The sequence below is a fragment of the Pocillopora damicornis genome, chromosome 3 (genome assembly GCF_964200805.1).
Source record: "Pocillopora damicornis chromosome 3, jaPocDami1.2, whole genome shotgun sequence".
Classification (NCBI taxonomy): domain Eukaryota; kingdom Metazoa; phylum Cnidaria; class Anthozoa; order Scleractinia; family Pocilloporidae; genus Pocillopora; species Pocillopora damicornis.
Window position 1 is genome coordinate 11,680,711 of NC_142672.1, and position 14,668 is coordinate 11,695,378.

The window sequence follows — 14,668 nt, forward strand, 5'->3', positions numbered from 1 at the left end:
GGTGTAAAGGCGTGATAACTCAATTGGGATGTTGGGAGAACACAAGTAAGATCAAGAAAAGTTTGCAAATCATTTGCCTCCGGTTAAATCTTTACACCCTCTAATCAGTTTGCATTTTCTCCATAATTTTTTTCTTAAGATGTTGACAAGGAGAATTTTTTAACAATCAAGAGCTTCTCCGGCTGATGATCGTTTTCCTTAACGTGACCTTAATGTGTAATTCAGGGATGAAATTGTAAGGAGAAATTAGATGCTAGTCACTCCTTGGGGGTTAAAAGGTTGACATCCCAAGTGGATTATTACGCCGGTAAACCGACAGAAAGTGCGGTCTATTGCCTTCATGGATTAAAACTACATTGAGTAGAGGTGACAACTGAACAATAGCCTGCATTTATCCTGAAAATATCCTCGGATATTTGCTCGCGGACATTGGCTGTTCCAAGGGGAGAAAACTAAGTTTTCCTAGAGCAAGCTTTAGGAAAAGTGGGAGCTTTAGGGAAAAGATAAGACGCCAGGAAAATATTGAAGCACTTTTTTATGTCAAAGATTTTTGTTTACGGTACTGGCCGTCTAGTTTGAAAATTGAGGGGTATGATTCGGTATATCGTATAAACTTTCAGTTCAATCGAGGTATTACACGTTCGCGAGCAAAAATACTTAATATATCGCACTCATGAGTTTTTCTTTTTGTTTATTTTTTTTGGTGCAACGACCTGTAAAATATTTTATAAAAGAAATCTAGCAAAATCAGTAAAATACATAGGACTATAGTATAAGGTGTTAAGTTCGTCTATCAAGGTATGATTCAAGATGAACTTTTGAATGTACTTATTTTATTGCATGCGGAAAATCCCTCTGAGAAAGGGATTTTCCGCATGCAATAAATGCTATACATTTTTAACTGTACTTGACCAATTACGGAATGCAAAAGGCATTCAACGCTGCTCTTGTGTACGTTATAACCATCTTCTCGCAATACTAGACTTCAACAGGCCTAAAATACTTTTGTGATAAATGTTGGTGGCGTATTTGACAAGAAATGACTAAGAAAAGGACAAATTTGTTGGAGCTGATTAACATGCGTGCTGGCTGCAAGGCACTCACACCTGTCGAGGCCATATTTACTGGATACCGGTAACTCCTTTAGACCAAGGAACGAAATAAGGTGCTTTTTCAGCGCAGTACAGTGTTTACATCAATAATGGAAATGCTGCTTCTGTGACGCTCAAATGCCTTTTCCGAATCAATTCAATGAAAGCTTACAACAGCTTTCCAAATACCAGCATTGACGGCCATCGCGTAAGTTGACGATTGAGTTGGGTATCAAAGATCGTATAATCGATATGTGACATATGGCCTTGATGTAGATGGTCCAGGTGGTATTTATTAACGAAATATGACACTGGCGTACTCCTACTAATATGCAATAAAAAATGTACTTTTGCTGGACAAAATAAATCAACTGTCATCATTTTACATCCAGTTTTTAGGATGTTTTGGGCTATCCGGTCTTTTGTCAGCTGTTAGTAAAAGCCCACCACAAATGTCAATTGTCAGTTAGATTTTCAGAGATTTGTTAGTTGTCAGCTAAATTTTGGTCATTTGTCAGTTGTCACTTAATCCCATCCAGACCCTCTGGTATGAATAATAATAATAATAATAATAATAATAATAATAATAATGTTTATTTCTTATATTGCGCAGTCTAGCATGCGATAAAGATATGATCGAGTGTGCATTACAACACTAAAATCTTAAAGTAATAAATGGCTAGTCCAAATAATGATAATAATAATAATAATTTACAATTTTCGGAAAACAATAAAAGTAGAATATGAGTTAATAAAAGAACTAATAAAAAGCTTATTTAAAAAGATGTGTCTTTAGTAAAACTTTAAAAATATTCAATGATTGACATTGTCTAATTTCTAAAGGGAGTCGATTCCATACTTTGGGCGCAGCATTTTCAAACGCCCTATCCCCGAGTATCTTTTTTGTTCTATAGGTATTGTCCATTAGGAGTATGCCCCGGTATGAATAACTACTCAAGACCCTCACATGAAACAGGCGATCATTTTTGGTAAACGTTGCCATCTGTTACGTTGCAGTTTTAAAGCGCAAGGGATTGCGAGTTGTTAGGTTTGGGCTTCAAACTATAGTCGTATCAAACTATGCGGAGCGCTCCGTTTCCCTTCGCGTGTAGGGTAATTTATTGGGTGCGTTAGTGAGCCACTGCTTCGCTTGGCGTTGGATAAGTAAAAATGAATGGAGTCTGATATCTTAACAAATCCCAATGATTATTGAAGAGGTGGTTAGCGATTGACTTAATGGTGAGATTTCAGTCACAGGAAGTTCATATCAAAACTGGTGCCCTGAATGAGCGCTGGTGGAGTTTTTGTAAAGTAGTTGGTTCGATTTGAACTTGACGCGAGGCTAACGGCAGACAGAGTTCACGAACCAGGTTCCTCTAATGCAGTTTTGGTTGAGCGAATGAAACCATTTAGAAATGAAAACAAATCGTTGCTCTTAACGAATAAAAAGAAACAGTTGGTTGGTTACGGTACAAACAATAAGGTTAGCTTTGTTTTCTGTTAAAACAGCAGAAAACAAATGGCCCACCAGTGTGTTTGCATAGCATTAATATAAATCCGATTGAAATCCGCTTGTGAAAGAGAAAACTTTTTAAACGGAGCATCAACTTTTGAAGACAGGATAGTTGAATAACTGGACGACGAGAAGAGAAACTACAAGTTGGCATTTTTCAGAAAATTATGTGGTTTGCATTTTCGCATGATGTCGAACGTTCTTTCGGGTAGGTGCTATCATGTGACGATCATCACAATTTTTATGAACGCAAGGAATAGGATTTACAAATCTTATTCGCTAAATATCAATTCTCTGAGAAAATGGCAAAATTAGGAATTTAAGGTCTACTTAAATTCGAAAAATAGAACTGTTCAAGGATAGAAAACTTTGCCATTATTCAGTGGTTTTCCGGCCTATTGCTAAGTCAGTCATCGAATCGAGGGCAAAGAGTAAGCCTGATTGGCATAGCTTTTGATTTTACTTTGCTATGTGACTGAGTAAAGCACATTGCACCACTTTTGCAACCAATCAGATACAAGACCTGAGCACTTGCATCACATTATAGTTTGGTCTCGGTTTTTTTCGTCCTTCTCGAAAAGGACCATAAACGATAGACATTGCATTCATTTGGCGGTTTTCACTCGTCAACCGACATGCGTTAACCCTAAGCTTTAGCACCCTGGAATAAGCCATTATAAATTCGCTCTAACGATCGAAAACTGTCATTTTTAGATTCTCTCTACGGTGGCCGATTCACATTATCAACTTCGCTGATAAACCAAACTACATCACAAAATGGGTCACACTTCCTTCGTACATTTTGCTGTAGGTGTCATTTAGCGCGTAAGTACCCTTCAAGATTTTGCATTCAACCCGACAAGATTCTTCCCGTAGACATTTCCGATCATTTTGTACCTCTTTCTAAGTCATGCCGGACAAAGATAGGATTAAATGATAGTTAAAAAAGTACCCACGAATTTATCATCTTCAATGGAAAGAGGCACTGTGAGAGTAAAAAGGCGTGCTTCAATAAAAAGATAACATGATAAGCATAACCAGAACTCAAACACAGGCTAATTAATTTGGATTCTAGTGCACTTTGGATACTTACTATTTCTTTTTTTTTCTATGAAGCAACAGACAGCTCAAGCTGGAGGTGCCGTAGCATTGTCTGTACTGCTCACCGTGTTTTATAACTTGGCAGCTGTATTCACTGTTCCTCCTCTTGTGGCCTGGATAATAAATTTTGAGAATGTCCGGCTGGATCCTGTTAAACTTTTGATTAAGTTGGTGCTGACTGTTCTCCTTCCATTATTGGTATGTGCAATCAGATTAATTGTAATTTGGTGTGAGGAGAAGAGTGTCAAGATACATTAAATACTATTTTGACTCATTCAAGATTTGTATATTAATTTAGTTATTATTCATAAGCATTGGATATTTAAAAGATTAAGCACTGCACCTGATATCATGTTTCTTGGTTCTTAAATCAAACATTTCATTCAGTCATTTCATCATATTACCGTAATCGGCTTGGAAATTTTGATGAGGCTGGTTGTCCAGAGTTGGTTGAGGAATACCTATTCAATGTTCTGCAGAGTAAGTTTTCGTAAAATTAATTATTTAACATATACTTAGTCCACTATTTATAAGTTTTGTCACTAGGGAATGCACTTAAATTATAGCTTAACTAAAATTAACCTTTGACGACATGAATTTTATAGGTTGGCAAAGGACTGTGTTACATAGCACACGTGAAGACATTTGTCACGAAATACTCCAACACATTGAAAGCTATAAGCATGATACTGTTAGCAATGATTCCATGGTTAAAGGTTAGCCGAGCAAGTGTTCAAAAAGCCTTCAGTATGATCTCTATTTGGAGTATTTTTGTTGTACTTGGATGGGGCTTAGCAATGCACTTGCTCTTCATTATTGTTATTTTCCTCCATGATTTAATAATAATAAGAATAATAATAATAATAATGATACAAACTTTCCGTAGCACCATATTCTAGAGCTCTAAGGCGCTCTACAATAAAATGTTTAAAGCTGTAACTTAGTAAATAATAAATTCGAAAAATACAAGAGCAAAACTACAAATTAAAATAGCGCTTAAAAAGATAAGTTTTAAGGTTGCGCTTACAAGTTGTAAGAGTTAAACTACATTTTATATGCTCTGGAAGATTATTCCAAAGTTTAGGGGCGCAGACCGAAAAAGCACGATCACCATAAAATTTTAACCTCGATCTAGGTGATTGGAACTTCCTAGATGGCATGTGAGTTTGCAACAAATCACGAATATAGCAAGGACTTAAATCATTTAAAGATTTGAAAATCAACAGTAGGGTTTTAAAAACAATCCTCTGCTCCACGGGAAGCCAGTGTAGTTCTCTAAGTAAAGGAGTAATACAATCATATTTAGAACCACTTAAGATTAGACGCACCGCACAGTTCTGGACTAACTGAAGTCTATGAATTCAGTATTTCGGAAGTCCATATAAAAGAGAGTTATGGTTGTCCAATCTACACATTACGAAGGCATGCACTAACATTTTGGTGCTTTCAGCTGACGAGAACTTCCTAATTCGAGAAATACTACGAATGTGAAAAAAGGCGGATTTACAAATGGCAGCCACTTGACGTTCCATGTTCAAATTATTGTCAAAAATAACACCTATATTGCTGGCAGAGTGAGAGGTATTTATGACTGAACCATCAACCGCTGTGAAAGAGGAGCTGAGAGACTGGACGATGTTGCGATCATCTAACCAAAAGCTTTGTCTTGTCACCATTAAGTTTAAGTTTGTTCAAAGACATCTATGTCGCAACAGCAAACATGCGAACGAAAAATGCGAACGAAAAATAAACCCGAGATTCATCCGCGTAGAAATGAAAATTCATACTATGTCTTCTTATAACTTCACCAAGAGGAGACGTATACAAAAGATATAGAGTAGGGCCAAGAATAGAACCTTGGGGAACACCATGCATTAGATTAGACCTGCCGGAACCAGTTCCATTCAAGCAGACAAACTGACTCCGACCAGCCAGGTAGGTTTTGAACCACGCGAGGACCCTTCCCTTGATACCAAACTGCATCTTCAATCTGTGGAGTAGTATACGGCGGTCAACAATGCCCAAAACTTCTGATAAATCAAGCAATAACAAAATGACGGTGCAGCCGTCGTCCACAGCTCGCAATATGTCGTCCTGGTTTCTTCTAAGCAGATTGTAGTTTTTTACTGAGATTGTCCTCATTAATATACTGCACAAGTTGGGCCGCAACCGTCTTCTCAATTAATTTGGGAATAAACGGAAGGGAAGGCCAGTATTGCCTTGAAAATGGAAAAGCCTGCTTTGAAATCAATTGTTATCTTGGCTAATAAGAAAACTCTGGCCATTGCAGCAACGATATGTGGTCATCTTCCATTTACACAAGCTGAGCAAGGCCTCATAAGACTCCCTTTAATTATTATTCACATTGGAATCCTATTGTCTGATTCAGTGTGGGCATCCTGGTAGTTTACACGGATGCAAAAAATGAAAAAGAGAAAATTGAGAAAGCTGAATAAATTTTACGAAATTATAACACTGAAAATTCATTTTAAATATCATTGGATCATTCATGAAGAAATTACGTTTGACATAGCATGATTGTGTTAATTAGCAAACATTAACAGGCCCCTCTGTAAATATATATGTTTAAGTATACTTATTGTTTTTATCATTTTTGTTAGATTTCCAATTAGCCAAAGGTAAATGGATACACAGGCTACAAAAAGCAAAACTGGATTTCCGATCTCCTTTAATTACGTTTTCTTAAGGTGGTACAACCCTCAAAAAATCAACATTTTTTCATATGTTGTTTTACAAAAAGTTATCTATGTCACCTGAAATGACACATGGAGACAACTATATTTTTGCAGTTTTTGTCTTGATATTTTATTATTGCTGCTGAGAATTAGCAAATGATGCCTCCCAGTAGGCACCCGAACAAGAACAGTCATATCTCTTAAACATTAGATTAAAAATTCACAAAATTTTTAGACAATGATCTTCACATGCACCTGCATGCAATGAACTACCAAAACACCTCTCAGTCATATAGAATGGAAAATATTAGAGAAAACACAACAACTTTCAGGAATTGATAAGATAAGCAATCTCATTTTGGTCATTTAACAACAAAAGATGCACCTAAGTACATGTTTCTAGTTCATTGCATGCAAAAATATACAGAGATCTCTCACTCCAAAAATGAGAAGAATTGAATAAAACCCTGGAAAGTTATCTTTGTTAGAGTGTCGGTAGTTTCACAAAATTCAAAATTGAGAGAAAACTGGTTTAAAGTTTCTAAACTGATTTTTTCAAGACTTAAACACAGTTTCCATGAATTAAACTGTTCAAAACTGACCAAGGCCATAGCTGACACCTTCAGTTTGCTTATTATGATCATCTTTTCGTTTTTTAAGGTCCCTAATCACTTTGTATCGCTTCTTGGTAGTAGCTTTGCTTTTATGTTGTGCAATATTAACTCTAAGCTGGTCTTGGAGTCTGAAACCCATCCTTGGTATATTTTCCAGGAGGAATACCAAGGGCTTGGAAAAGCTTAATTATACTAATTGAACCAATATTAAAATAAGAAACAGCATCATAAAGTCCTAATTCCAATGTCTCTCTTCCAACATAAATTTCTTTTGGAATCCTTTGCCATGTAAGCATCTTGCCATGTAAGCACTTCTGCAGCAAGTTGTTCTCACTAAGTCGAATATATTCAGGCTTTAGCTTGGCAATAACAGGTAAAGAAAGGCCAGGTCCATGCTTAAAGAGATTTTTATGGTTGGCTTTGTCCTTTTGATACTTGCACCAACTTGCATTACCTGTTGGGCAGTGGTCATGAAGTGGGCATGCCTCACTTGAGGCACAATGCATGAGGCTAGCATGGATAGCTTTCTTCATTCCAGCCAAATTTCCAACATTGGACCTTATGGCAATGCCATAATAGTTCTGCAGTTTATCGATTTGATTGTCTGTGAGTTTCCCTTTGCCTCCAAGGCCTGGATTGTCACGCTTTAATTTGCGAAGTGCAGTTCCAACCCTCTTCTGCACGTGACTGATGCATTCTTTCTTTTCCACTAAAATTCCAGCATCTTGATAAATATTCTTTATCCTGGAAAAACTCTTACTGTCCCCATCCCCATAAAATTCAGTGTACCTGAGATTGTGCAGCTCAACAGACCTTTGATATAGTTGATTGAAGCTTTCGATACGAAGCCGAAGATTCCTTCGCTTCGCTTTGATCATGTGAAATGCCATCTGCGGATTCACGTATCCCACTCGAAGTGCTTTCGACAGCAATCGACTCTTCTTCGTTAATTCTTGAACTATTTGTAAAGCGATTTCCATAAAATTTACGCTTCTTACGTCTCTGAGACAAAAATTTCGCCATTTTGATGATTGAAGCTCTCTCACTTGCGAAAATTCCGAACTAAATGATTGATAATAACGGCCGTTCACCGAAACATATCAAAACGAGGCTGAAAGTCATTGTTGGGCCCCAGTCTCCCAATAGATTACTCAAGATGCAATCAGTTTGCTTTGGCCTGGATGGAAATCGCACTTTTAGGCCCTAAAAGGACGCATTTAAAAATACGTTTCCATGGCAACGGAACAACAGTGCCTTAGAAATTGCATTTTATTACTATTTTATTACAAATTATTCGCAAAAAGACATTTGGGACGATTAAACAAAAGCCTTTAGAGGTGAAATCAAATGAGAAAAAAATGGACTCATTTTCAACAAAAATTGCGTTTTTTTTGTATCGTACCACCTTAAGGGTAAAAAAAAGATGTTATCATATAAACTACGATGTTATACAAGGATTTCCAGCCCTGAGAAAAGTGGTAACAGCACACGCGAAAAAAAACGACATTTCTTTTACGTGTGTTTGATACCGCCAATTAGCTGCTGACACGTCACTCGCCTTTCGCGTCACTCGGTCAGGTTGATGAATGAGCGGCAAAGCCTTCGTCATCTCAATCTATGATAGTTTGTCGGAGTTTTTCCGGATTATGGCTGCTAAAACACTGAAAAATCCGTATCGCTTACAGACAGGTTTAGGGTTAGGCCAATCTCTCCCAATGTCAATCACGTTAACCGTGCGCGTTGCATGCTGGGACCATCTGTGTACACGGTCCGCCGTTTTTGAGTTATTTTTTTTCTATTAAAAAAAAATAACATCTATGTTAGCGTACAGAGAGTGATATGTTGCTCGCACCAATCATATCGTGTAGGGTATGTATCTCGCACCAATCAGATCGCCGCATTAGGATATGTATCTCGCACTAATCAGAGCGTCGTTTTTGTTCTTTGGTTTGAGAGGTGTTCAAATTTCAGCGAGGTAATGGGGGATTCGGAGAGAGCGGTTCGTAGAATGGAAACATCTATTAGAATGAGAAATGTTAGCTGTGTTTTTAACGTGTAATTTACCGTGCTTCATGAGAAATGCGACACTACTGGAAAGATGAAAGATTATGAGATTACCTATAGTAAACGTGTTACTCATCCTGTGAAAATGGTGGATAGTTGTTCGAGAGTAAATGGAGTTCTGTGCACTGTAGCACGATCATGGTTATTGTTCCTTCCCGACGAGAGTGAGTGGAAAAATTTTGAATCAAATATTGCTTGAGGCGTTGATAAGTTGCACCAAACATTTGACTTGAGCAGTTCTTTAACGGCAAGCTGTGTTGCAAGATTAATGTTTTGTTGAGTGTGCCCATTACATTTTTCTGGATTGGTTTGCTTGGTGCTATCTCTAGATGAATGTCTGATTAAAATTAACTATGGACGATTTTGTGTATGTTTTCGATGCCTGGAGAAAGTGATCTTGTGGAGTCGTTTGTGTTTGGCCAAGGACGAATTCAGATACCATCGTTAGCATGTTTATTTGATTTTTTTATCTGGAATGAATGATTTACGGAGGTAAGCTAATGTGATGTGATTTACGAACGTCGAAAATCAAGTCGAAGGAACAGTTTTGGTGCCTCATTTTTTGTCAACAAAATAAACACATACCGCTTAAAAAGATGATAGTACGGACCACGTGCAAAGCTGTCAATTGTTTCTCGAATGTTGCGCATGTTTAATATTCAATAGTGACATCTCATTTACATCTACATCTACTTTTATTACGTTCGTAAATTCTGTACAGACATCACACAAACCAACTTGCGCACAAAGTAAGAAGACTATATGAAGGCTTGAAATTATATTACGATCGATTTTCATTAAGAAATGGGCCAGGAATTTTCCACAATAATGCAAATAATCGTGAAAGCTGATCGCGGAAAAGCGATTGCGTGACGCTCGGTAAGGCCTAGTTCAAACGTCGATCTTTACATGTACCGAACCTAACGTTTCTATTAAGTACATGTAAGAATGAAGAAATCACTTACAATGTTTCAAGTAATCCATAGCATGCCTATGTTCAATAAAGGTGTTGTTGTTCAATTAATCTCGAATCATACGTGGTGGCAGCGGTGGGATAACCCGTGAAATGCCCGACACTGCAGTAGTATCACACCAAGAAACCTCAGGGTTGCCTTCGGGAGCACAAGAAAATGGAATTAATCCGCAACAGCCGAGTCAACTTCCTTTCCCTGCGAAGTTTGATGGCGCGAACGGACCAAAACAAGCCGAGTGTTGGATGAAATGGAGCCGTTGCTTCGAACGCTGCAGAGTCGCTTCTGGACTCAAGAGTAAACCTTCACTTTCACACTGCTGCTAATCTCAAGGAAGAATTCCCTCACCTTTTCACAGACCTGGGAAAATTGAAAACCGAATAACGAATCAAGCTCAATCCAGAAGTCGAGTCAGAGTGTGTCTACACTCTAAGGAAGATTCTACATCCATTGCTACCCAAAGTAAAGAATGAAATTGACTCAATGTTAAAGCAAGGCGTCATTTCTCAGTCATTGTTCCCACAGAGTGGTGCTCTGGTATTATTCCTGTACCCAAAGCCAACGGACGAGTATGGATTTGTGTGGACTTAACACCGCTGAGCAAGGCAGAAATTCATCCCATGGGCTCCGTTGATGAGAGCCTTGCCCCGCTGGGAGAATGTCGCGTGTTCACAAAATTGGATGCCAACAGTGGTTTCTGGCAAATCCCCTTGGACGAACATTCAGAGCTACTAACAACCTTCATCACGCCATTCGGTCGCTACTACTTCAACGGATTACTCTTTGGCATAAGTTCTGCGCCCGAAATCTTCCAACGGACCATGTCAGCTATCTTGGAGGGTCTTGATTGGGTAATATGCCGAATGGACGACATCCTTATCCATGGTAGGAATCAGATTGAACATGATGTACGTGTCCGGGCTGTTCTGCTCCGTCTCCAGGAAGCTGGCCTGACACTGAACGTACAGAAGTGCGAGTGTTCTCAAGGAAGAATGAGATTCTTGGGGCACATCGTTGATGCTCAAGGAGTTCATGCTGATCCAGAAAAGACAAGAGTCACTACACAGCTCCCAGTTCCCAGTCCCCTCTACTACAACAGAGCTACAGAGGTTCTTGGGGATGGCTAACCAGCTGGGAAAGTTCATTCCGCGATTGGCTGACCTAAATGAACCCATACGCTGACTACTTCGCAAAGAAACTACATGGTACTGGGGAGGGGCTCAGCAAACAGCCTTTCAGCGGGTTAAAGAGATCTTGTATCACCCGATGTCCTTGCATACTATGACCCTAGTCGTCAAACATTTATTGCAGCAGATGCCTCATCAACTGGGCTTAGAGCAGTTCTCTTTCAAACTCAAGACAATGGACAGTGCCGTCCAATCTGCTACATCTCAAGATCCCTCGGTGATGCTGAAAAGAACTATACGGTCATCGAGAAAGAAGCTCTTGCCTCAGTCTGGGCATGTGAACGCCCTGAAGAATATGTGCTCGGACTCAAGCTTCTCTTTAGAAACAGATCACAAGCCCCTTGTACCCCTTTTGACCACAACTGCATTATCCAACATGCCGCCCCGAATACTAAACTTCCGTCTCAGGTACAACCCTTACGTCCTTCATGTCCCTGAAAAACGTCAAATTTCTGCTAATGCACTCTCGCGCGCTCCTTCATGTACCCCTGAAGCTTCTAGTGACATCCAGTTTACCAAAGAGGTTGAAACCTTTGCCAGCTGCGTAACGGACAGTCTTCCTGCAACTGCTCAACGTTTTCAGGAGATTAGAAATGCCCAGTAAAATGATGACGAATGTTCACAGGTCAGAAGGTTTTGTCAAGAGGGATGGCCATTGTACATGCCACAACAGCCTTTACTCCGTCCATACTGGGAACACAGAGCATACCTGGCAGTAGTCGATGATCTACTCCTCCATGACGAGCGCATTGTCATTCCACTAGTTTTTAAGACTGGAAGTAATAGATTGCATCCATCGTGGCCATCTCGGCATTAACAAATGTCGCGCCAGAGCTCTTATGTCAGTTTGGTGGCCGGCGCTATCTTGAGCAATCGAAGACTTGATCAAATCGTACTTCACATGTGCAAAGGAAACACTAGAACCTAAGGAACCCTTAATGCCTTCCTCCTTCCCCAGTCGTCCTTGGGAGAGAATAAGCATGGATCTGTTTGAGTATGGGGTACGAACATACCTCACCACGGTTGATTACTAATCGAGGTGGATTGAAATCAAGCAACACAAATCCCAAACTGCAGAGAGCGTTGTCAAAGTATCCAAAGAGCTTTATGTAACCCATGGAATACCAGATATAGTGATTTCAGATAACGGACCATGCTTCATTGTAGAATTCTTCCAAGAATTTGCTGTCAGTTATGGGTTTTTCCACATTACCAGCTCTCCCAGATACCTTCAAGGAAATGGAGAGGTTGAAAGGGCTGTAAGGACCGCAAGGGGATTGTTAACGAAGAATGAAGATCCCAACCTTGCTCTGCTCACCGGAGGTCCACCCCCTTGAAAAATGGCCTTTCACTCAGCGAGCTGTTAATGGGGAGAAGACTGCGAACCCAGCTCCCTGTACTCCCTAGTACCTTGGTTTCCAGAAATCTACTCAGAGAGCGTGAAGAAGTTGCAAAGAAAGAAGAGATTTCCGGATCTAACCAGAAGAGAAACTTCCACCGCCGACGTCAAGTACAGGAACTTCCGGATTTGACAACTGGTGAATCAGTATGGATCGGGGATCAAGATAGACCAGGGAAAGTACAAGGACGTACCCAGCATCCACGGTCTTACCTTATCGAGACAGAGAAAGGCACAATGCGTCGCAATGGATCTGCCCTTGTCAAAGCTGAAAGCCGCTCTACCCCTGCCATAGCAGATAACCAAGCCACCCTCACTAGTTCTGTTTGTGACCAGCCTGTGAATGACTGAGAAGGACATTCAGCAGGTGCATTTTAGTCCCCTTGTGTTACCTCAGAAACTTGCCAAAAGCAGCCTGTTTACAGAGAATTGGCACTGATACAAACACGTTCTGGAAGGCTAGTCAGACTTCCTAACCGGTTGGACTTGTAGTTTACTATGGACAATAATTTTTTGACACTGTTCAGGACATTTATCCCAGTAATGTCGTTTCTGTTTGGGTTATGCCCTATCGAGACTTTGAAACGTTTGCCTCCACCCCTTATCGTCAGACTTTTGATAGGAAAATATTCGGTGGGCGTTACTCTGATTATCTTTGTTATTCAGTTTCAACAGATAGTTCGGTACTAAGGGGGGAGGTATAGGGTTAGGCCAATCTCTACCAATGTCAATCACTTTAACCTTGCGCGTTGCATGCTGGGACCATTCTCTTCGCGTGTTCAACTCGACATCTCACTTGTTCACTGCGCTCACTTGTGAGCTATCGATTTAAACACTCGAAGAGAATTCCCATAGCTACGCGCACCCATGTATTATTCTTTATTTATCACATAAACTACGATGCTATACAAGGATTTCCAACCCTAAGAAAAGCCGTAACAATACGATATTTTTTCACGTGTTTGATATTGCCAATCTGCTGCTGACAAGTCACTCGCCTTTCGCGCCACTCGGTCAGGTTGATGAATGAACGGCAAATCCTTCACCTTTCTAAATCCAAGGTCGTTTGTCGGAATATTTTCGGATTATGGAAATTCCATGTCTACGCGCACCCATGTATTATTCTTTATTTAATAATAATAAAGTTCGGATATAACGCGCGCTGTCATTGGTTGAAAGAGCGTGCTCTATGAGAGTATAGAGCATAGAGCTGAGCTGAAGCTGTCACGCCATCTGCCAAATTGTACTATGTTCGACCTTTTCCGGGATTTCTTTTTAGCTTTTTTCCGATAATTGAAATTGAAATTTCGGAACAAGCGAGCCGGCAAATAGCAATAGAAGAACCAAACAAAGGTTTGTAAACTTACCACGCGCCGTAATTTACGTTATTGAAACGTGAGCAGATACGAAAATCCTCAAAGGAAAAACAAACTAGACCCTGTGAGCAGGGTAACTGGGATACCTGGATGGTACTGGATTCTTGGAATCAAGTGTAGTGATACTACGGGTGTCGGACTAGTATACTGAAATAGTGCGCTCAAGTCTGGCCAAGGGCATACACCTATTTCAAAACATAGGCATGCTATGCATGCAAGAGTTACTTTTTTGTAGGGTGGGTGGATTACTTGAAACATTGTGAGTGATGTCTACATTCTTACAAAAGGAGAGAAGAATATTAATGTGGGAAAGAACGAAAATGTCGAATTACCTCACTTACAGGTATTTTGTGGTAGATTATGTGTGTTTTGCGAATAAATGTAACCAAAAATAAACCGTATTGGTGCCACGGATACCTATTAGTACAAAATGCAGACAGCAGACTGCAGACCGGATACAAAATATAGACTGCTGTTAAGAAGAAAGTACCGGACTGGTGTGTCGTGCAATTAGCTCGCGCGCGTTGAGACATTTAACGTTAATCAGTCGTAAGCAAGTTACGCTTACGATTTCTCGCGTGTGTGTTGTCGGAGTTTTAGTCGCAGTTTTTAGTCGCATTTTTTAGTCGCATTTTTTAGTCGCATTTTTTAGTCGC